Source organism: Macaca nemestrina, chromosome 18 (assembly GCF_043159975.1).
Source record: "Macaca nemestrina isolate mMacNem1 chromosome 18, mMacNem.hap1, whole genome shotgun sequence".
Taxonomy (NCBI): Eukaryota; Metazoa; Chordata; class Mammalia; order Primates; family Cercopithecidae; genus Macaca; species Macaca nemestrina.
The window spans coordinates 50,951,956-50,976,533 of NC_092142.1; the positions used below are offsets into that span (position 1 = coordinate 50,951,956).

The window sequence follows — 24,578 nt, forward strand, 5'->3', positions numbered from 1 at the left end:
CCCAAAGTGCTGGGATTACAGGCATGAGCCACCACTCTCAGCCATATCTTTTTACATTTAAAAAAAAGGATATAAGGGATTTGGAGTTGTTATTGTCATTTGATGCCTTTCTCACATGACAATGCAGTATCAACAGTCCTCTGGGTCAATAGAGAGAGGCTTATCCATTTTAGGAAACATTTAATGTTCCATAAGAGGATTATACCAGACTTTATTCAGTAGCGCCCTTATTAATGTACATCCATGTGTTTTTTTTTTTTGTATTTGCCTTGACAAATAATGTGATGAACATCCTTGTTTATTAAAGTCCAGCTGTTGTTTCATTAGGATAGATTCCTATAAGAGAGATTTCTGCAACAAAAGCTATGGATATATCTTAAATTTAAGATATGTTGCTACATTACCAAAATAAAACCCAGGAGGATTAAAGATTTAAATTTTATACATAAAATAATAAAATCTTAGCAACACAGAAGGGCTACCACCAGCTACTTAAAGCCTCTGATTATAAATCCTAAGTAAATGTGAATCCATATCAAAACAAAGATGAAATTCTATCCTTGAACTAAAATTAGACTTTCAGATGAATTAGGGAGATCAGGAGAGAGAGAGAGAGAGAGAAAGAGGAGCCCACAAAAACTCAGGCATTCTACTTTAATTATGATACAGTAGAACACCAAGATGCAGTGAGGTACCATCATTTTGGGTTTCTGGAATGAAGTGCCAAAATTTTACTTAGATTTATTCTCATTCAAATTTTGCTATATTCCTACAAATCAGCAGATCAGGTATGGTGATCTGGGCTGGTGTTCCCAAAAAGTGTGTCTGAGGAACAGTCAATGGTTTTGTTCAGTTATCTACAAGGACTTTGCTATTCAGAGTAAGATTTCCAAAGTGAGGGAGAAGCTGAGTCGTTCTAACTTATAGAGGAAAGTCTAAAAGCCTGTATGTGGAAAAGAGAAGGGAGAAAAAGGTGACCAAGCAGATAAGGAGAAACTAGAAAAGAATTGAAAAACCAAAAAAAAAAAATGCTGTTTTTGCTGGAGAGTGATCAACATGACTTGCTGATTTTTCTACAAAATCTTCAGAATAGTCTACTTTATTTGCTATTCTTTAGAGTCTGACCTGTATTGGTAGAAAGGCAGGAGATGATGGGAGGAATAGGAAGAAGTACCCACTCTGGTCTCAGGGTAGGCAGGAGCTTCCCAAGGGAGACTATCACATTTGGCCAGAGTTTGAAGTGCGGCTCACAAGTTGGATTAAAAATGAAACCACATTCCAATCTTAAACCCCCAAACCTCTCAATCAATCATAGTTTACAAAGCATCTAAAGAAAGGAAATTTTTGACCAACTGATCAAAGCAGCGTTCAGAATGGAACCACTGATTGAATATTGACCTCAGCAGGCACTGTAATTGCATCTTATTGGCAAATCATTACTAGTTTATCTTAGTGATAGAAAGCACAGATTGAAAGTAGAGAAGCACTTACTTCTCTGGGTCAAGTGAATAATTAGCAGGCAAAAATCTCTCTGGCCTTTTAAAACATGGCAGGGGGGTTGGGTAAGGGTATGATGACTTCCTTGCTGGGAAGATCAGAGGTCAGGTTAGCCAGCCTCCCTATAACTGCGATAACAGTGTCTCCACTATCATCTGAGTCCTCACCTTCTCTTCAAAAATATAATTCTACTCACACCCTCCACAACAAAACTTCCTTGACATCCCTAACCCTCATCCACCCCCATCTGCCTCTATATGGTTTCAGCGTAGTACAGTGTAGTGGTTAGAAGTTCAGGTTCACGCTATGTAAAATATTCCCTTTTAATCTTCACAACCACTCAGTGAAGTGAATATTAATAATATCACCACTCTCACTGCTTCTGTGCTTTTTGGGTAAGATCAAGTGTCGTAATATCACTATCCTAGAGATGAAGAAATTAGTGCATAGAATTGGCTGAAATTAAAAATAAACGTGACAAAAATAAATAGATACAGAAGTTCAAATACACCTTATAACCCCAGTAGGTAAAGATGCACTTTCTGAGAAATATGCAGTAAACTTTGCCATCTGCTTCTTATAGAAATTGGCAAACTTTTTCTATAAAGGGTCAGATAGTAAATATTTTAGGCTTTGCACATCAAATGGTCTCTGTCATAACTAATCAGCTCTGCTGCTGTAGGGCAAAAGCAACCCTAGACAATAACTAAATGAATGGGCATGGCTGCATTCTAATAAAACTTCACTTGCAAAATCAGGTGAGAGGCCAGATGGGACCCATAGCCATAGTTTGCTGACCCTATTCTAGATAATAGACTCCTTCCAGGCTCAGCATTATTTCCAACAGGTATTATAGTAAGTCTCTAGTAAATGCAGTCTGATTCCAGAATGTAAGGTGGTCATGACCTTCAATAGGAATCAAGACCATCTTCTGCTCCTCCCCCAAGCATTAACTATCTCTGCTAGATGATTGTTCAGCCACAGCTCAAACATCTCTAGTAACAGAAAGCTCATGCCTGCACAATTTACTCATTTTCAGTAAGGGACAGATGAAGATTTGGAGCGCTTGTGTATTAAGATTTCTGTTTGTTTGATTCATAAAACACTAAATTTATAACTTCCCAAATATTGAAATCTTAATAAAGTGAACACCTTCTGTCCAAGAAGGCACTTGAAATTTTTTTTCTACTAAACAGGCTTGTGCGGGGTATCCTAAAAATATTCGTACCAGTGAACATACGAATGTTCAGACTTTAAAATAAACTCTCACCCAGCTGGAAGGATTAGTAACACTGATTTTATTTGCATTGCTCCAGTGAAAAAGCATGTATGAAATACATGTGCATGCATATGGCAGGTATGCCTACTCAGACATTTTTTCTATCGTTTCCTTAGAATAAGGAAGGAGCACATCTGACAACTTTTGCTGAAACTCAAGTTCTAGATCAGCTCTTAGAAATGTTACTAGTGTGAAAGGCTATATGATGAATATATTTTTATTTGGTCACATATAATAACGATGATTTGCATTTATATATTGCTTTGTAAACTTTTAATTAACTTTAATTTGTATTATTTTTATATATCCTCCTTGTATAAAACAGATATGGTAAGCAATTTTATCCCCACTTCATAGATCAGGAAACAGAAACCCAAAAGGGTGTTTTTGCCCAAGGACACAAGATAAGTAAAGGGTAGTACTGTAAATAAAACACGTCACCTGATCTCTAACTACTAGCCATTCCTATTAGACAAAACTCTCTCTCTCCTGACAATATAGATTAAACATGATGAATGCTGCTGGAGTTCTGATAATACAGGCTTGGGTTCTAATCAAGGCTGGAAAGAACATAAAGTCTCTCAAGCTAGCTCAGATGAAAGATGGAATGTATGTAAAAGAGACATTTGGGCCAGGTGCGGTGACTCACGCCTGTAATCCCAGCACTTTGGGAGGCCGAGGCGGGCAGATCATGAGGTCGGGAGATCGAGACCATCCTGGCTAATACAGTGAAACCCCGTCTCTACTAAAAACACAAAATATTAGCCCGGGCCTGGTGGCGGACGCCTGTAGTCCCAGCTACTCGGGAGGCTGAGGCAGGAGAATGGCGTAAACCCGGGAGGCAGAGCGTGCAGTGAGCTGAGATCGCACCACTGCACTCCAGCCTGGGTGTCAGAGTGAGACTCCATCTCAAAAAAATAAAAATAAAAAAATAAAAAAGAAAAAAAGAGAACCATTTGGAGCACAAAAGCCATAGGGGCATGCAGGTTTTATAGAAATGAAAATTCTCAGTAACAGAAGAATCTCCCTCCATCTCTCAGGGTGGCCTCTCCCATTTCTGCTTCTTGGCCTCCTCTATCTCTCACCCACCAGCCACTTCTTAAAAATGGCTTGACCTGGCCACCAGCCACTGACCTGAATCTACAGGCTCTTCTGCCCAGGCTCTCCTTCTACGACAATTGCCTCTAATTATCCTATGGGACAGATAACCTGGACTTTGGTCACATCTTTCATGGTGAAGGGTTGAGCATGAGGTTTATCCTGCATGTCCTTACAAAGGCTGTGGGCAGGTTCAGCGAATTGACCTTCTTCATGGGGTTTTTGAAAAAAGTAAATGAAATGTTCCAAGTAAGGCACTTACAACAAGAATAACAATAGCCTGAGACACAGCAAAAGGCCAATAAATAATAGTTACTCCAGTCAAGTTCCACCAAATATTTATTTTACTTACATGAATTCAACCATGGGAATCTTGCACTGGAATGGAGGTGTCCAGGGAACACAGAGGCAGACTATAACAAAGATGGAAGAGACTTGTTAATCACTCCAAGAAAACAGCTGGTAGTAGCCAAACCCCTTTTAAAATTCACTCCTCCCACCCCCTCCCCTGACCTCAATAGGAATAACTGAAAGTAATTAAGAGTGGATGGTGAAATGGAAAGGATATTTAGGGTATGTGTGCCTATAAAAGTTGGGTTAATGGCCACCAGATGTGAAGCTCTCTGCTTCTTCCACCTCCTCTTGATTTCTCCATACCTGTGTTGACCCATCCTTATTGGATATCAAAGAAAGAGCTCTAACCTTTAACCACTTCCTAGTGTCTGGCACACATTTAAAATACGTGTATATTCAGTGAAAAACAATAAAAGGAATGAATGGACGAACAAAACGGAAGTCCAGGGCTCTCTGCCATCATTGTATAGGATGCCTGCAGGAAGGTTTCAGTCATTCTGTCTCTAGAACCTGAAAGTATGAGGGAGTTGACACCCCACAAGACCATCCTTATCCAATGAGGCACAGAAGCTGGTGGGAAGATAAACCTCCCCTCTGAGGTGCATTCCTCATGGCTCCTCTGTGAATCTCTAAGGGATCCACTCCAGTTGTTCACAATAGTGAACAGCTTGATAATCACCTTTACTTAACTTTTCCTCCTTTCCTTCCACTCCAACAATGCCCCACTCTTGTTCTTTGAGAACACTTCTCAAAATAAATGAACTGCATGGAAACAGCTGTGCCACGCTCTGTTTTTGTTTGTTTGATTGAGGCTTTTTTATGGGGGGCACTGTCGGGGGTAAGGGGATGGGATATATAACACACTTATGAAATTATTTGCTTGAATTTTCTCCTCTCAGTATATACTCTCCCTGGGTATTTCATTCTCTCCTGTGGATTTACCACCACCTACTTTCCGTTGGTTTCCAAATCTATAGCTGTAGCCAAGACCGCCTTGCTGAGTCTTAGACAAGTCAACTAGGTTTTACACAAGAAATTTGACTTCAATATGTGTAAAAGTGAATGTTCCAACTCACCACCTACCGTTTTCCTTCTGCTATATTACACATTTCTATCCAAGGTATCATCATAAAGCTTATTATTTGGATTAAAAAATGCATACATGCTTGAATTTTCATTCTCCCCTGTATTGACTGTACTGTTCCAGTTGTGAGCTCAGGCTGGAGAGAGAAAATGAGCTACAATTGCAATAGACCAGTCTAAGGTTCCAGTACTAGCAAGAGAGAACACAGGCATATTTGACATAGATGTGGGGGATAAATGTGCCTGCAAATGGGTAGAACAAAGAAAACTAAGAGAGTACTTACATGGATTTTTTCCTACTCACATAGCAAGATCATGGTTGAGATAGGCTGGAATCCCGGATTGCTGACTACTCTCTGGTCCAATATTCTTTTCACTATACAATTCTGTTTTGTCCTGAATTTTTTAAAGTTTTTTTTCCTGGAACTTTTAGAAGAAGCTCAAGGTAGCTAGGGAGCTACCCTTTTGGAGTAGCAATTATTTCAAAGTACAATCCAGTTAAAACCCATTAGATTGAAAAAAAAGCTGGTCAAGGAAGCAGAGAGCAGGACCCATCAAATCTGTAGAATGGAGCTATGAACTAAACTGTTTACAGCCCCTCATGAAAATCAACTGTAATTCTTGCCCTTGAGCTCCAAAAGACGCCCTCATATCCTACCAATACTGTTTATTTCCTTTCTTTGCAATCAAAGCTGAAAATCAAAAAGGCCTCTTAAATCCTGACCTATTATATTTCAAAATCCCATAGTTTCTTTATATGACATTCAAATTGAAAGTTTTGTAAGGTGCTAATTACAGCTAGACATTTATTATTTTGTTTGTGTGATTTTATCTAACTTGTGGTCTGTAAAATTATCCTACATATGGATAGCAAATGGCAAATATTAATCTTTAAGTGCATATAACAATAATGAATATATAATAGACACCTCCTACGTAATAAATATGTTGAAATGTATAAGGTGTACAGCTCATATGAATTCTAACAACTCTTCAATTATTTCATGGAAATCTTCATAATGAGAGAGTTAAATTATTTGAGTTGAGACTTTTTTCCAATTGGACTATTTATCTTTTTTAGAATAAGGTACACATCTTCCAACCCCTCTAATGTTCATAAAAATCATCCAATAACATATTGGGATACATTATTTCTTATAACACCTTTGGACAACTTTCAACTTGGGCTGTTTTAGCTAAAATGCAGCTTAAGTTATTTTAATAGAGAAGGGTAACTTGCCATTGGAGCAGTTAACTGTTACTCAATTTGTCATAATTTGGATAATTGGGAAAGTCTTTAGCATATTTTAAAGGAAAAGAACATTTTAAACAAATTAGTAGCAAAACTAACATATAAATATGCTAACTGCAAGGAACTACTACCTATTAGGTGAGTTATTAAAATATGATTGCATGTGCTATCCCCAAGTTAGCACTTACAGAATTTGATAACATTAATATTCTATATTTAAAGTACTATGCTTAGCACTTTGCAATTTATAACATGATATAATATTATAGTGATATTAATAGAAGTTAAAATGTGTTTAATGCTAAGTGCTTTACATGATACGTCATTAGATCCTCAAAACCACTTCATGAAGTATGTTTATGATTATCTGTAAATTATAAATGAGGAAACTACAGCTAAGAGAAGGTGAGAAACTTACTCACATCTGCCAATTACAAATGTATAAACCCTTTAACTTAACAATCCCACTTCTGGGATATTTTCCTACTGATACTTACAAACATGTAAAATTACTTATGTATAAGACCATTTACCTCCATGCTGTTTGTAATAGAGGAGACTGGAAACAGTATTGTGTTCATAAATAGGTTAAATAAATTATAATATATGCATTTAGCTATATCATACAACTGGGAAAAATAAAAACAATAAAGGGGCTTTCCATGTGCACATAGAGAATGGTCTTCAGGATAAATTTTTAAGTAAAAAAAGAAAAGTGCAATATGATGTATATAATGTATAAAATGTATACACCTTTTATGTAAAATATGAATTTCTATTTTTTGTCTTCATTTTCATAACTCTGGAATATACGTAAGAAACTAAGAACAGTGGGTACCTATGGGTGCATGTCACAGAGAGGAGGTGATGGGGGAACCAGGCAGATATATGATAAAGTTAAGACAAAGATGTGTCACTGTTTGAAATTTTATAATAAATTTATTGGTTTTTAACACATATGAGTGTATTACCTGGCAAAATTTGCATGAAAAAGGAAAGGAAATAAGAAATGGAGTGGGGTAAGATAGGCAGGGTAAGCAGGAGAGAAATTCCCCAAAATGACACAGCCAGCAAGGACCACAGCCAGGTTTCAAACCCTGCAAGTCACCCTAAAGCCCTGCTTTCAAGTACTGTCAAATAGTGACTCTGAGTTCTCACAATAACTCCATGAGATAGCATAAAAGAACAAACAACCTGAAAAAAAGGTGTTCTCAAGATTACACAAACATTAAAACTGCAAGTTCTGTATTATTCCTACTGCACCACAGCCACGATAATGAACCTGACAATTATACTGTAAAAATGCTATAAAATTTTGACTTGGTACTAATTCCAACTCACTTTCCCTTCAGTATGTTTATTTCTCAAGTTTAATTGTAGAAGACCAAAAATAAGCTAGGGGTTTTTTTAAGGAAGTATTGAAACAGACAGTCTGTATATTAGTTTCCTGTTGCTGCTGTAACAAATACCCCAACCTCAGTGGCTAAAGCAACACCAATCTATTATCTTACACTTCTGAAGCCCAACACAGATCTCAACACGCTGAAATCAAGGTGTCAGCAGGGATGCATTCCTTCCTGGAATCTTTAGAAGAGGCTCTAAAGGGTTCTCAAGAAATCCCTTTCTTGTCTTTTTCATTTTCTAGAGTCTGCTCACGTTGCTTGGATCATGGCCCCTTCTTCCATCTGCATTGCCAGCAAGGGCAGGTCAAGTCATTCTCACATCATTCTGACCTGTTTCTATCTTCATATCTCTTTCTCTGATTCTCTCTTCTGCCTCCCTTTTCCATTTTTAAGCCCTTGTGATGACATTGAGCACTTCTAGTTAATTCAGGATAATTGCCTTATCCAAAGTCAGCTGATTAACAACCTTAATTCCCCTTTGCCATGTAAGATAACATATTCACAGGTTGCAGGGATTAGGACATGGGCATCTTGGGACCATGAGTCTGCCTGCTACAGCCCCTTATGCAACTTGAAGGAGAGAAGCATGTCTGCATTGAGCAGTGTATTTTATGGGATGTTAGTGGATAAAACTTAAAAGTAACAGCATGTTCCCTTGTCAAATATGTTTGGGGAAACTGGTTTAAACCAAAACCAGGTTGCTGTACTATAGGACTGCAAAATTGTTGATATGTTAATGTGCATGGTGAATCGCCAAGAGTTTATTTTCTGAAAATATTTGATGTGGAATTCCCCTTAATAAATTTCCAAATATTGGCCCTTTCTAAAAATTTTAGAATAAAATGTTAAACATATAATTTTTTTCTTTTAATACATGGCTGTATTTTCTTTGCTAAAATTGTATTAGATGTTTGCATTTTCATTTTTAAGTAAGGCTAGGTTGTGGCTTTCTTTTGGGGTGTAATTTCCATTTGGTTTTGGTATTTTGTTCAAAGGAATTTGGGATCTTTGGCTTCTTGAAAATATTCTTGCATTATCTGGATAATTTAGGTGTTAGCTGCCCTTAACACCTAAATTCAAAAAGAGTGCCCTTTAAAACCATTCAGCCAAGGTATCATTTTTAAATTTTTATTCATTAATTATATATATATATATAAAACAACATCTAATTTATATATATTAAAATTAATAGACTTCATTTTTAGAGTAATTTTAGGTTTAGAGAAAATTGAAGAGACAGTACATTGAGTTCCCATAGGCCCCTTCACTCCCCACTTCACTCCCCTATACAATTTTCCCTATTATTAATATCTTGCATTACTGTGGCATATTTGTTTCAACTGATGAGCCAATATTGATACATCATCACTAACTAAAGTTTGTAGTTCATATTAGGGTTCATTCTTGGTGGTGTATATTCTACTGCTTTTGTCAAATGTATTAATGACATGTACCCACCATTATAGTATCATACAGAATAGTTTCACTGCCCTAAAAATCCAGGGCTCCACCTGTTCATTCTCCCCTCCCCTCCCCTCCCTCTGCACAAGCCCGTGGCAAATGCTGATATTTTGACTGTCCTCATAGTTTTGCCTTTTCCAGGTTGTCACGTAATTGTAATCATACAGTACATAGCCTTTTCAGATTGGCTTATTTCACTTAACAATATGTACTAATGTTCCTGCACATTTTTAGTAGCTTGGTAGCTTATTTCGTCTTATTGCAAAGTAATATTGCGTTGTATGGGCTTGCCTTCATTTGTTTATTATTTTGTTTATTGAAGGACATCTTGATCATTTCTGTGTTTTGACAGTTACAAATAAAGCTATATAGACACTAATGTACAGGTTTTTGTGTGGACATAAATTATCTATTCATTTGGCTAAATATCCAAAACAGCAGTTGCTGATTGTATTGTAAGAATATGTTGAGTTTTGAAAAAACTGCCAAACTGTTTTCTAAAGTGGCTGCAGCATTTTGCATTCCCACCGGGAATGAATGAGAGCTTTTGTTGCTCCACATCGTCCTCATCATTTGTCAGTGTTTTGGATTTTAGCCATTCTAATTTATAGGTGAGTAGTGGTATCTCACTATCCTTTTAATTTGTAGGTCCATAGTAAACTATAATGGTAAGCATCTCTTTGTATGCTCGTTTGCCACCTGCATATCTTTTTTGGTGAGATATCTGTTCAGGTCTTTTGCTCATTTTTAAAGTTGGCTGTTTTCTTATTGTTGAATCTTAAGAGTTCTTTATATTTTGGATACTAGTCCTTTATTAGATATGTTTTTTGCAAATATATCCTCCCATTCTGTAGTTTGTCATTTCATTCCCTTGACAGTGTGCTTGTAGAGCAATTTTTAATTTTAATGAAGTAAGTCCAACTTACCAATTTTTTTGATGGATCACAATTGATTGATCACAATGTTGTTTTATGGATCACTAAGAAATCAGTGCCAAACCCAAGGTCACCTAGATTTTTTTGTTGCCTTCTAGGAGTTTTATAGTACTGTAGTTCACATTTAGGTCCATAATTTATTTGAAACTAATTTCTGCAAAAACTGTAAGATCTGTGTCTAGATTCATTTTTTAGCATGTGATGTTCAGTTGTTCCAACATCATTTGTTGAAAAGACTATTATTCCTTCATTGAATTGTCTTTGCTCTGTTGTCAAAGATCAGTTGACTACCTTTGTGTAGATCTATTTCTGGGTACTCTATTTTGTTCTATTAACATATTTGTCTCTGTTTTCACCAATACCACAGTGTCTTGATTACTCTAGCTTTATAGTATGCCTTGAAGTTGGTTAGTGTCAGACCTCAAATTTTGTTCTTCTTCAATATTTTTTTGGCTATTTTGGGTCTTTTTTATAATCTGCTTGTTGACAACTGTAAAATGATTTGCTGGTACTTTGGTTGGTACTGTATTGAATATATTGATTTATTTGGGAAGAACAGACATCTTGATGATGTTAAGTCTTCCTATTCATGTACATGTAATATATGTTCATTTATTTAAATATTCATTAATTTTTTCATCAAAGTTTTGTCATTTTCATCATATAGATCTTATATATATATTTTTAGATTTATACCTAAGTGTTTCATTTTCTTTTTTAGTGCTAATGTAAATGGTATTGTGTTTTTAATTCAAATCCTGTTGTTTGCTGGTATATAGGAAATCAGTTGACTTTTGTATAGTAGCCTTGTATCCTGCAACATTTCTATAAGTGCTTAATAGCTCCAGGAGTTATTTATTTATTTATTTATTCTTTGAAATTTTCTACATAGACAATCGTGTCATCTGCTAACAAAGAAGGCTTAATTTCTTTCTTCAAACCTTTATATATTTTATTTCCATTTCTTATCTTATTGCATTAGCTAGAGGTTCCAATATGATGCTGAACAAGAGTGGTGAAAGCAGACATTATTACCTTGTTCCTGATCTTAGAAGGATACCATCTATTTTCTCACCATTATGATGTTAGCTATTGTTTTTTGTATATAATTCTTTATGAAGTTGAGGAAGTTCCCGTTTATTCCTAGTTTACTGCAAGTTTTCATGATGAATGAGTGTTGGATTTTGTCAAACTTTTTTTCTGCAACTACTTATTTGATTTAACTGATTATATAATTTTTCTTCTTTGGCCTATTGATGTAATAGATTATATTCATTGATTTTTGAATGTTGAACTAGACTTTTATACCTAGAATAAATCCCACTTGGCTATGTGCATAATTCTTTATATTGTTAAATATGATTGGCTAGTACCTTATTGAAGATTTTTGCATCGATGTTTATGAGAGATATTGGTCTTTAGTTTCCTCTTTTTGTAATGTTTTTGTCTAGTTTTGGTATTATGTTAATGCTGTGTCATAGAACGTGTTAGGAAATATTCCTTCTATTTTCTGGAAGAAACTGTAAAAACATAGTAGCATTTCTTCCTTAACTGTTTGGATTCACTAGTGAATACATGCAGGTCTGGTGCTATCTGTTTTGGAAAGTTATTAATTATTGATTCAATTTGGTTATAGATATGTGCCTATTTAGATAATCCGTTTGTCCTTGTGTGAGATTTGGTTATGTCATTCATGAAGTTGGTTCATTTTCTCTGGGCTATCAAATTTACATAAGAGTTATTCATAATCCTGGTATCTTTTAAAGAGTAGATCTTTGACAAATATTTACATTTATTTTCTGGTTACTGGAATAGTGTGGATGCTTCCTTGATTTATCTTTGTTGAGCCAATTTTAACAACTCATCTTCTTAGGAAGTTATTATTTTGATCTATATTTTTAAATGTATTGACATAATGTTGCACGAAATATTTCTTCTAGCTCATCTAATCTCTTAACATTTATATTTCTAACTTCTGTTTTATTTTAAAAGTTGTAGTTCTCTTTCTTCTTGTCTCTTCTTTTAAATACTTTCAAGGAAGAGGGGGTAACTTTAATGCTCTGAAGAAGTGTTTGGTTATTAATTGCATTTTGTTTTCTAATTTATTAAATTCAGTTGTTATTATCATTAGTTATCTAATAATTTTACTTGGATTGTGTTGGTGTTATCTTTAGTTTCATAAGTTAAATATTTAATTTATTTAAATTTTTTACATCTTTCTTGTTTAATAACCAAAATATCCACAATGAGGCTACATACTTTTGTAAATGATTTGTAACCTTGGGTTTGAGTTGCTCTAAGGTTTGTATGTTTTAGAATTTCTTAAGATTTTCTTTATGGTAATATGATAAATATTGACAAATGTTTCCATAATAAAAAAGAACATGTATTTGCTATTTGCTATAGACTATACAGTTTTACATATGTTTATTACATGTGCTGGTTTAATAGTTTCCATTTCTTACTTTGCTCTCTTCACTTTCACTACATTTAAAGATCTAATTCTCTTCACTTTCCAGAAACAACTTTTAGAGATTTTTTACTTCAGAAGTCTAAACCCAGAGGATCTAGACATATGACCAATCATATTAGATTTTCAAAGTTTGTCCTGGCTGCCTTTCTCCGATGGAAGAATGTGTGATTGTTCTGATGGCCATTGGCAGTTTCCTGTCAAGGGAACACAGACTGATTGTTTACTGTATAAACGAGTTGCTGGGACACACTGAATTTTCTGGGTTAGAATTTGATCTCCACACAACATAAACAGCAAAGCAGAAAAAAGGGAAAAATTATTTTCTTCTGTGTTTCCAAGGAATGAGATCTCAAAGGCTACAATGTAGCCATCACATGAAACAGCCAATAAACACTCAACAGCCAACATCTCATCTAGATTCATTCTCTGTAATATCCTCATCAACCTACTACTCTGCATCCCACCATCATCTCTGGTCTGTCTCAAGGCCCAATTAATTCAGACCAGGGCCCATGTAAGAACTTCCTAACTGATGGTTCTGCTTTCTATCTCTGTTCCTTCCTGTCATTTAACCGCAATAATCTATATTCCTAAAGCACTACTCTGAGAACAGCGTTCCCTTAAAATCTCCCTACACGATGAAGCCAAAACTTCTTAGACACTAGATTTCTTTGATAATAGGACCAGCCCTCCTTCTCAGCCTTCTCAACCTACCCCTTTCCATTAACCCTCATGATATCCCAGTCATAAACTCATGAACTGCATACCCATTTTTTACTTTCTCATCATGAAACATTGTTAAGCCGAAAATCTTTTGTTTCCTACATTAAAAATTGGGATACCTAAAGTCATGGTTCCATAAGTACCTTGTGATGTACTAGGCATTGTAGCAAATGTTCTACATGTATTATTTTCACTTAATCTTCACAACATTTCGATGAGATAGGCATTGTTATTGTCACTGGCCATTAAACACACAAGGGCATGGACACTTAGAGCAGCAAAGTCTGAATCCAATGCATATTGGGTTAAGCATTATGCTGTACTCTTCCTTAATTACCCTGCCAGGACCAAGAGAATCCTTTCAGCCTAGACTAATCACTCACATAAAATGGGCACTCATTATATAGTGAATAAATGGTTGAATGACTAAGGAAATGTGAAAAGACATCTTAAAATGCTTTAGAAATGGTAAATTACTATGCAAATATTATATGTCATCCACAAAATCACTATCATTAAGCTGCTTTTATGATGAAAGTTGATACCTTTTTTCATTTATTTCTATGCCTTGTATTAATATTTGCAAAGTGAAAACATTGATCTAGGTTTTTGTCAATTGTTTTTCCTCCAAAGCCAAGCAGAAACTTCATCTTCCATCATGTGAACACCTCGTCCAATTGGCAAATATTGACAGTAAGAAAACATCATGTTGAAATTAGCCTTCTATTCTTGTATATTATTGAAAAATCAGAAGTACAAGACCAAAGGTTGCAGAGGAGCTGTGTGCGCACACCTGTGTGTGTGTGTGTGTGTGAGTGTGTGTGTGTGCGCGCGTTTGCCCAACGTTTTCAAACATTTAGTTTTACTACATTTCCTCTTTCTGACCTGGTACAATCTCAGACTGCATACAAGCAGCAGATGTCAGTGTTGTGCAACTTTCAGGCTGACTGCTTGCAGAGGCAAGCTGTTCTTTGTTGCTTAGAGACAGAATCAACAGTCATTTGTACCCACAAACAAACACCCTTAGGTGCTAGGTAAATCGTAGGCGTCCCCCACAAAGAAACTGTAATTTGAGAAATTACACAACAACTTATCAAGATGTAGCTGTGATTCAAAGGTTGCAGAGGATGGGCACAGGATAAATAGCGGAACCTATTGCATTTTGCTGGCCCAGAAGGAGATAGGGACACCCAGAAAGCACTGGTTTGGCTCCTTTTTCACAACTGTTGTGAGCCAGAGCAAAGGAAGGTCAGACTAAATCAGCCTTGTTTGATGAAAGAACAGTGCTTTCTGTTTGCAAACCATGTGGTCAGATGGTCAAACTCCTAATATGTCCTCAAAGCCCAACATAATCTGGTTCTGGACTGATTCTATAGCTTTCTTGGGAGCCACTCTGTCTCCTTTCTCTCCGTTGCAGTCACTGCATTCTTCCCAGCTCACAGGCTCTGCTTGTAATGCTCTTGCCACACGCCCCTGTCTCTCCTTGAGTGTCTACTCTTCAGATCTCAGCTCAAATGTCCCTTTATCCTGAAAAGTCAGGCTCCATACATTAGGTCTTTCTTTTATGGTCCCACAGTACCCTCCATAGACTTATCACAACTTTCAATTATATATATGTCTGATTGTTTAATTAATATCTGCACCCAGCTCCAATAAAAGTGCCAATTCCATAAAGGTAGATTATGTGACTTTTTTGCCCATTACTGTTTCCCTAGTACCTAGCATGGTACACGGCATATGGAAGATTCTCAATACATAAATGTTAAGTTAAAAAAAAACAAAAAAAGTTAAAAGGTGAATGAATGGATAAATAAGCAGATTGGTGAATGAACAAATATGTGAATTGATTCCATCTACTCTTCCTCTGAATAGACAACGATGTACCAGTGAGTGAATACAAGGCAGACTGGCTTAAGAAGAGGAGAGTATCTCAAATACCTGGAAATAGAGCGATCACTATTGTTCCAGGATTCTGAGAATAACTCAGCAGGTTGAGAGATTGACCTGCACAAATGGATTCTGACTTGGGCCTACATTCTGGTAGCAGAGCTTGAGTTCTCCCCTGCAGCAATGAATTTCTGTCTAGCACTTCTGAATGCAACCATCGCATACTGGTCTTGTATCAGTAAAGAAAGGGGATCAGGTTGCAAATATGTGAGGACTACAGGCCTTTCTTCAGAATAATGTATTTGGAATGTATCATGTGAAAGAGAAGAGCTTGTAGACAAAGAGAGAGATAAATGGGTTGAATTTTTTCTTTTACAGTATATACCCAAAGAGAAGAATCTGGCTATTTTTCTTTCTTCCACAAGATGGGGCAATCGGAATGAATTTAACTACAAAGGAGGACTCACCAGTAAATGTGTTTTCCATGTTAAACAGCACTATTCGGTCAACCAGAAAAATGGAGCTGGTTTTGAACTTGTTTATGCAACTGTATAGCATTTCCTGAAAACAGTAGGCCTGGGATAGACAACAGTTAGACTGGAGGGGAAACCCTAGGGCACATGTCCACTCCATATTAGAGTCAAAGGGGTGCTGCCCAGCTTCCAGAACCCCCAGCATTCCAGCCGCAGGGAGTTGTAAGGGTCTCTGGCTCAGAAACAGGTGCTGCAAAATTGACCAAATTTACCATGCAGAAACATTTCCTCACATTAGAAGGAAATTCTAGATGAGATATAATGATGTCTACTTTGAACTAAATTATTGTAATATAATCAATCACGGTGTACAAATTCTAGTTCTTAATATCTTAGTCTGCTGCTTACAGTCTACAAGATGATTTCATTCAGTGGAATATTCCACAATGCATTAAATCGGGCCCTATATAAAATAATTATGACACTAGAGTTTTATTATTCTACCTATGACCTATTTGCAAATAGGTCCGTGTCTCACAGGGTCCCACTGAATCACATTGTTCTGGAGAAAAGAATGCCTCTTCCTGAAGTTCTCTCGCCTGTGACCCACCCTCTCATTGGCTCAGACGGGGTTAAGGGTCCATCCCTGAACCAATCTCAGCTGGGAAGATAGGCGTGGCTTATTGCCTTAACCCAATCAGAATCCCTATGCTGAAGCCAATTGCACTCAAACCCTCCTTGCTAAGAGTGGGAGAGCTGTGCATTATACAAAAAGAAAGCCAGGAGAAGGAAAAAATGGGGAGATCATAAAATATACCTATATTTTTTGGAGTTTAACAAATTATAAAACATCGTCTCTTTTAAGTTTATAAAAATTTATGAGAGTCCTAGGCCAATCCTGGTTGATACACAATTATTTTTAAAAAGCAATAAACCATTGTAAAATATTCTGAAGAAGGCCTTAGGCATTAGCTTTAGAAAACTTAAAAACTAAATTCATAGATATTACACGAGCTACACTTGGTGCCTAAAAAGCAGAGGATTGCTCAGTAACCCTGGAGAATTCAGACATTTAGAGCAGGCAAGTGTTAAGAGGTGGGAAAAAATACCAAGAACAAAAACATCCACTTAGGTTGAAAACTTGCTAGATCCTTTATATAAACACCGTCAAGAAGTACTATCCAATAAAACCTCCGAGGGCATTCTGTCTCCTCAACCACTAATTTTTTCAAGCCCCTCTGTCCTCATTACTACAAGCATTTGGAGTGACAGGACCTCCCTATCTCACAAGGTTTTGTGACAAGTAAAGGCAAGAATGTGCATAAAAGGCGTTGTTAATGTAAATGCTCACAAATGTAAGAATTATATTGCTGAGAATTTTATGCATAGTTTTTAAGATGCTGTAGAAAAAAAAAAAAAAAAGACATATCTACCAAAAAAAAAGGTTCTACATTGACCTTAACAAATGAGTGGATGTCAATTACATATAGCTCCCTTGCACCAACCTCCTATTTTCCCACTTCATTAATCTCAAATCTCTCAGATGTTCGCCTAATGCATTCCACATAGTACACTCTGAACTTCTTGCACAACCCAAATAGTATACATGGATCCATATGCCTGTTTTCAGGATTGTCTAATTGGCCTCATTTGCACAAGAAATTATTAAGAACTCTCTAATAAAAGTCGAAAATGTTGCCACACTTTGTTAAAGAGCTAAAGGTTCTGAAATGCAATGCCTGTCACTGCTTTATGATAGAGCTGAATCTGAGAGAAAAAACTCTTACAAACCCTTATTGAAGGATAATTTTCCCAACGGACACGGTCTTAGGAACAGCTGGTACCAGGGACTCCAACGCCACCCAGATTCTCTCTTTTCCCCAACTCTGTTTCTCTGCTTACTGGCTTCATTCTTTCCATGCAAACCAGCTTTCTCAACACAGTGAAAAACACGGCTGTCTAAGCTTCCATGGCTGTAAACTTCTGTCTCCTATTTCCAATTTGAAAAATTTTGGGAAGAGGTTGGCCTACATTGGGTTGGATGTCCAACCCTTTATCAATCAATCATGTCCAGGGTATAAGATCTGATCAATGCATTGTAACTGTAAACAAATATGTATAGTTGGGAATATAGGAGCTCCACCCCCCAAAAAAGGGCCTAGTTTTACAAAATAAAAGAATACTTTGTCCTGGTAGTGGTTGTCCTGGGTAGGCAAAAGATTAGTGTCCACACAAAAAGGCAGAGTTAGTAAAGACATGAGTCTGCCCCTGTAAAACAGGACCAGTCAAAAATTTCCCCAGGTCTGAGTTTTGTTTACTCTATAATAAGAAGAAAACACCTGCCTATTTCACCAAACTGTGGCAACAATCGCCTGAAACGTGTGTGCATTGTAACTTCAAAAATATTACAACATTTCAAGGTATGAATGTGGCTATTACTATCTATATAGGTAACTAAATTTCCCATTTTTCACACTGATGCCTGGAGTCAGACTGACACAGCAAGTAGTTTGAACAAATTGAAGCTCATCTAACATTACAGGCTGTGAGTACACTCCTTCTCAAGCCATATTGCCGTCCAGCTGTGTGTGGTTATTATGCCAAGTTCATCAAGAGATATTTGAGCTTCTCAGGGAGCAGGAGTAGGGGCAGACAGAATGAGACTCAGATGGAAGGAAATAACTCAACCAAAAAAACTCTGGTTAGTTTACTTCCTAGAGAACTTCCTTCTACTTTCCAAACTCGTAGTCACTGTTCTATCTTCCAGACAATTATCAGCTAATTAATTTTCATGTGGACAAAGATCACTGTTTAATAGGTCAGCAGTGTATCACCTTGAAGTGAAAATCAGCAAAGGAAAGAAGGGTAAATGATAAAAGGCATCAATAGTATGATGTCTGTCCTAAATCAACACTGGGAATAGGGATTCAGTCACTGGGCACCAACTTTACTGCTAATGAATGATGAGTGACTGACTATAATACCTAAGGCTTGTTATTTCTGTGCTACCTTTCTCTTTACATAATATCAAAGGGAAAGTCCCCAAATAATGATAATACATACCACTTATATTGCACACTATAATTTCCTAGGCATGTTGCCATATGCCATTTATCTAAAATGGTGCACTTACGGTCCATTAGAAACATCAATGAACTTGCGAGCCTTAAGTACTTGCCACTTAACCAGTTTGGTGGCCTTGGGAAAAGTCTTGACTTCCATTTCTTCATTTGTAAATTGGGGATAATAGTATATTTTTCAACATGTTAGCATGAGGCTTGAATGCAATGATTTATAAGTTCTTTGTAAAGTGTGACATAAACATGAATAATTTTTCATAAGGACCTAGTGAAAATCTCAGTAAAGGATGCAATGAAAGTAAATCCTATGTTTGAACTTAATAAAACTTGGATTCAAACAATGCCAAGGGCTTGACCCAAAGTCACCCACAGGTAGCTGAAAGGTACAAGGCTTCCAGTTCCAAGCCCTCTTTCCTATACTGCCTCACTGATGATCCACCAGGGGTGGACATCAATATCTTTTTTCTGAAAATATATCCTTTATTCTATTATGTAAGCTAGGAAAAGAAAATGTAACTGAAGACATAGAATGAATCATCCAGCAATTAGTTACCCTGCATAACGCCTCTGATAATACATAGAACAATGGCTGTATTTCTTCAGCACATAATGTGTGTCAAGCACCAGACTCATCAGTTTACATGTACTACATAATTTAATCCTCAGAATTACCCTATGAGTTAGGTGTGATTAGTGTCCCCATCTTGCAGATGAAGAAGGTGAGGCACATGGGAATTAAGTATCCTGCCCCAAATCACTTAGCGAATGGCAGAGTGAGTATTCAACACAGACAAATTAGCTTCTGTGTCTGTAGTCCTAACCATTATGCTAGGCCATCTCCCAAGGACACCAAGCCTAGTGCACCATCTGATTCTACCTTTTAAAAACTCAAACAAGAGAAAGATGGATTTTATCTAGAGTTTTGAGCTGTATCTCACGTATTTCCAGAGGTTTTCCGACCAGTTTCTGGCTTCATACTGCCCAGCATTGATCTGAAATATCCATCTTATCAGCATTGATCTCAGGGGTTTAAAATCATTTCGAAGGCTACAAAGCGAAGCACTTGTCCTTCTGGGCAGCCCCACGTCCTGTCTTACTTTGTCAGTTTTAGCAAATGTGTGTTCAGGCACAGTCAAAGGCCCCGAGCAGAGACTCGCCAGGCTCAGCACCATCCTTGCCTTTCCCATGTGGGAAGAATCCTTCTCCAGAAACAAGGTTGGTCTTGGAAGTTGACTGTTCCCCAAATGGCAGGAGAGAGCAGCATAAGGGAGTCACACTGAAAGTCATTTTAAATTATGCAAATTCAGCGAATACAGAAAGAGAAAGAAAATTTAAATCAATGATACTAGACCATGCTATATATTAGAATCACCTGACAAAGCTTAAAAAACAACTACCAAAACTTGGCCCACCCTGGAACAGCTAAACCAGAATGCTTGAAGACAGGACCTTGCTTTAAATCCTGCAGGCATTTTCTATACTTGGCCAGTGAACTTGAGGTAGGAACAACTCTTCCTTTGGTCTCAGTTCCCAGGGGCCTTTCACAGTATGACCATCGCGCTGCACTGAGTGTAATTCATAATACAGTATAAAATTGTATTTAGCATATAAAATTATTATGTGCTAAACATTACTGAATATATTACACATTTATAAATATATTTAGGTATATTTAGTGGTTGTTTTTTTTTCACCAAGACATCAGTAGTACAGGTTTAAACTCAGAAGCAGCAATAGGGTTTGCTACTGTATCAAGTTAGCTGAAGGATAAATAGAGGAAATGTACGTATCACGCCATCTTAAACTAAGTGGGAGGCTAGTTAGCCACCTAAATACGCATCTTTTTTTGTCCCCTCATCTATTCAGGACAAGTATAGCTACTGCACGTGAGTACCAATGTGAGTTCACCATCTTTATATGGAGAACCTGCAGCCTCAGTTTGCTGCCAGTCTTTAGACTTTCTGGTCTCATGAGTCATCCCCAAACTCATTGTTGTCCCTTTCCAGGAATAGTCTCACAGATGGGAGTTAAAGAGCACACAGGTAGACATACCAACTCTGTAGTTTCAAAGAGCTGGTACTATAAGAAGACCTGGTAGCTCTTGACTCAGTTTTATCTCTATCTCTATTTTTATCTGTCTCTATCTCTATCTATCTCTAAATCTAACTATCAGCTATCTATCTATCTCTATCATTTACCTATCTATGAAGAGAGATACTACCAAGCAAGTAGACTGTGAATACCTCTGTATTTGCAATATTTTGGAGAGTACTAGCTGCTGTGAAACCTCATCTCTAAGGGAGTTGCAATTTCGCAATTAAAATTAAAAATTTAGTTCTACTAGTTAGTTCTACTGAGATTCAATCAGTAAATTTAGCCTTCAGCCTGGCCGATGAGAGGTTCTGATTTAATTGGGCAATAGCAAGATAATTTAGAGATGCATGAAGCACTATAATGCTTCTCCGGGGAGCACATGCAATTGCTTACTTCTTTGTGCCCATTACACAGAGGCACTGGGAAAAGACCAGGAAGAGCTGTAAGAGAAAAGGTGGCGCTGCCATGGATTAAGCACTCCCAGCACTGACCGGACTAGGGGCTTTGCTGGCCACGTCATTGAGGAGCAAGACCTACACCTGGGCTCCTGAAGCTTCCTGGCCAGGCCAATCAACAGATTCCTAAGACTCCTGCCCTGGGTTTTGAAGGCCATAAGCAGCCCCAGGTTCTTATTTGTCAAAGGGCACACATAAGGATCTCAGTCCTTCACGCTTGGTGGTTACTGTGGCTGCGTGTCTCGAAGATGGTCCCTGCTCGCTGCTGGGCAAGAGGCCCTTCCTAAACATCAGTTGTCAACATGAAACCAGTTTTGTTATGGGCAAGATGGTGTTTCCTTCTCCCAGTACCAGCACTTTGCTAAACCATATGTCCACAGGCCACACAAGTCTTATTTATTTATTTGTTTATCTTTCCAGAAATGAACTCAATGGGTCTGCTGAGACTCAAAGGCAAAAAAAAAAAAAAAAAAAAAAAAAAAAGGATAAAAGCTATCGAGTACAAATAGTCCTGTCTTAAAAGCAGGGGGTGGGGCCCCGCCTGGAGAACAAAGCCCTACTTTGAAGACTTAGCGATTCTAATTTGGAGCCATTTCCCACTCCCAATTCCAAATCTGCATCATTAAACCATGAAAGAGTGAAGAGTAATAATTGTGAGCACGCTGAGTATTTCTTAATGATTTTCTGTCTTATACCCAAAGCAAATAAGCCAAATGCTTACTCAAAGCCTGGGGGGGGAGGGGTAGGGTGGGACTTGGTTTTGCAATTTCTTTTTTTTTTTTTTTCTATAGTCTTTCTTCTTCCACCGAAAGTGTCTATAAAATTTTTAAAGGAAAGTAGGTTGCTAAAATGTACTTAATTTGCCATGATAGATTGAGTCCATGCTTCAGTGACTGTAATTGAATCTGTGACCTATTTCTTTAGTAAAGTAGAAATAGTCTCTGGGGTTTTTGTCACTACCATCTTTTAATGAAATTCAAAAAGACTGTCAAAATGTCTACACTTTTTCTTCTGGTTGTTAATGTTATTACTTTACAATTTGTTACTTTTTAATTAATCTTGATAAATGTGTACACACTCTACCTGGCCGTTGGAAATGCTAGACATTGATTTTTCACTCCCTTAAAGCCAAGCAAAATTAACAGGACAGAAAGGGCACAGCAGCCAGGAAAGGTCTTCATATATATTTGGTTGCGCTTTTAAAAAATATTTTGAGGCATCAGTTTAAGGATCTGCCCCCAAGAAGAGGGGGTAGTGGAGAGTCAACAGCAAAAGGCTGAGGGGCTCTGCCCATGGCTGTCCTCTTGGTGCCACCACTAACTCCTCCCACTTTGCTTAAGGGCTGCAAATGTGGTAAGCCAACAGCCTGGGGGAGCAATATTTTATTGACAAAATGTAAAAGAAAATATGTTCGGTTGCTTTTAAGCAGTGGTGTAGGAGGGTGTTACAGAACCAGATGGTCTAAGTTAGTCTTTCATTTGCCAGGATGATGGGAAAGCACTGCCTTGCTCTGCAACTGAAATGGTGGTGGCCACTTTGCCAATGGACGGTTGGCTGTGGTTTCCAGGGACAGTTGTTCCTCCAGATGCGAAGTACCCAAGGCTCTGAGTGAGTTCTGAAACTCATCTGCTAAGGTGTCTGGGGTGGGAGTGGGGAGTATGCCTTCAGGTATTTGCCGTGATGGTGTTAAAAGGGAAGTTTTGCAGCAGTTCTCAAAAGTGGCCCAGATCACAGCATCACTTAAACTACTGAATCTGAAATCTGGGCATGGGGCCCAGCAATAGTTCTGTTGATCACTCTATTGTGAACCATTAGGCTAGTGAAAGGAGTTAAGGTGGCTGGAGGCTGGAGGTGCGGGTAATGGATGGAAGATGAGTCACATTGGAGTGAGATTGTGAACTATCAGGAGTGCTCATGTTACCTAACTATACTCAGGGCTTTTCTATGTCTTTTCCAGTGATATTCCTTTGGCTAGAAAGCATCATCTCCCACTTCCTGTTTACCTCTTCCCTATCTCTATTTTTCAAAGTCTATTTTCCAATGGCATTTGGAGTATCTCTTACCCTATCGTCTTTTCTGACTACTTCAAAAGCATTTGGTCTGTCTTCTCACTGAAACCCCAAGGCTGTGACTTTTCTTGCAGCATCTAGATTTAGCTTTATTTCTCTAGAGAACAAATCTTTTGAGGACAGGTGGTCTGCCTGGTCATTAGTGGATGCTGGTAATGCCTATTATGATGCTAGCAACACAGGAGATGTTAAAATGACTTTTGAAACATAGAGATTTTGATTCAGTTGAATATGTAGACAACCACTAGCTAATCTCTATTGGCTTGGTAAGTATTCCAGTTCTCCCGTTTGTCTGGTAATCAAAGTAGACCTCCACTCATGAACCAATGAATGGATCACATGGTCAGAAGGTTCTAGAAACACAATGGTTCAGTTTGACACACACTTACTGAGGAGGCTGCCAAGTCTGATGCTAAGTGCTTGGAGATAAACAAAATACAGTCCTTGTCTTTGTAAAGCACACATTTTTAATGGGAAAAGAACACATAATCAGATCATTTCAATGTACTATGATAAGCAGAGAGCTATGCACAAAGATCGATGTGAGCAAAAACCACAAACTCCCTCAGTTCCCACTCTGGAGTTACAAAGAAAGGTTTGTCAGAAAAAAAATGTGTGTGTTAAATCTTGAAGAATGAGGAAGAATAGCACGGAAAAGAGTACAGAAGGAAGCTCTAATAAAGAGAACAGCACAAAGGCATGGAGGTATAAACAGTGTCTTGGTAAGAAGGGGAGGGCCTCATGAATGGTAAGTACTCTGGCATTGGTAGACCATAAATTTGTAGTTGGTGATTGGCAGAAGGCTATGTCGCAGAGCAGGGAACCAGTCACAGAGGGTTTTGTAGTCCATGCTAGGAAATTTGGAATTTATTCTGAAAGATTTAGAGAATAACAGGAGTAGTGGTTAGATTTGCATTTTAAATAGATCATTCTGGCTCCAATGGGAGGAGGGGTTCAAGGAG

The 24,578-nt window shown here is 37.5% G+C and overlaps 1 long non-coding RNA gene across 1 annotated transcript in view; it reads right to left on the reverse strand.

Annotated features, from left to right (window-relative positions):
* LINC02911 (long intergenic non-protein coding RNA 2911) overlaps positions 1 to 24,578 on the reverse strand; it is a 70,050-nt gene that overhangs the window by 38,607 nt on the left and 6,865 nt on the right. The window contains exon 2 of the long non-coding RNA XR_011616447.1: positions 4,227 to 4,287. This is a non-coding gene — a long non-coding RNA (long intergenic non-protein coding RNA 2911). The remainder of the gene's footprint in view (positions 1 to 4,226; positions 4,288 to 24,578) is intronic.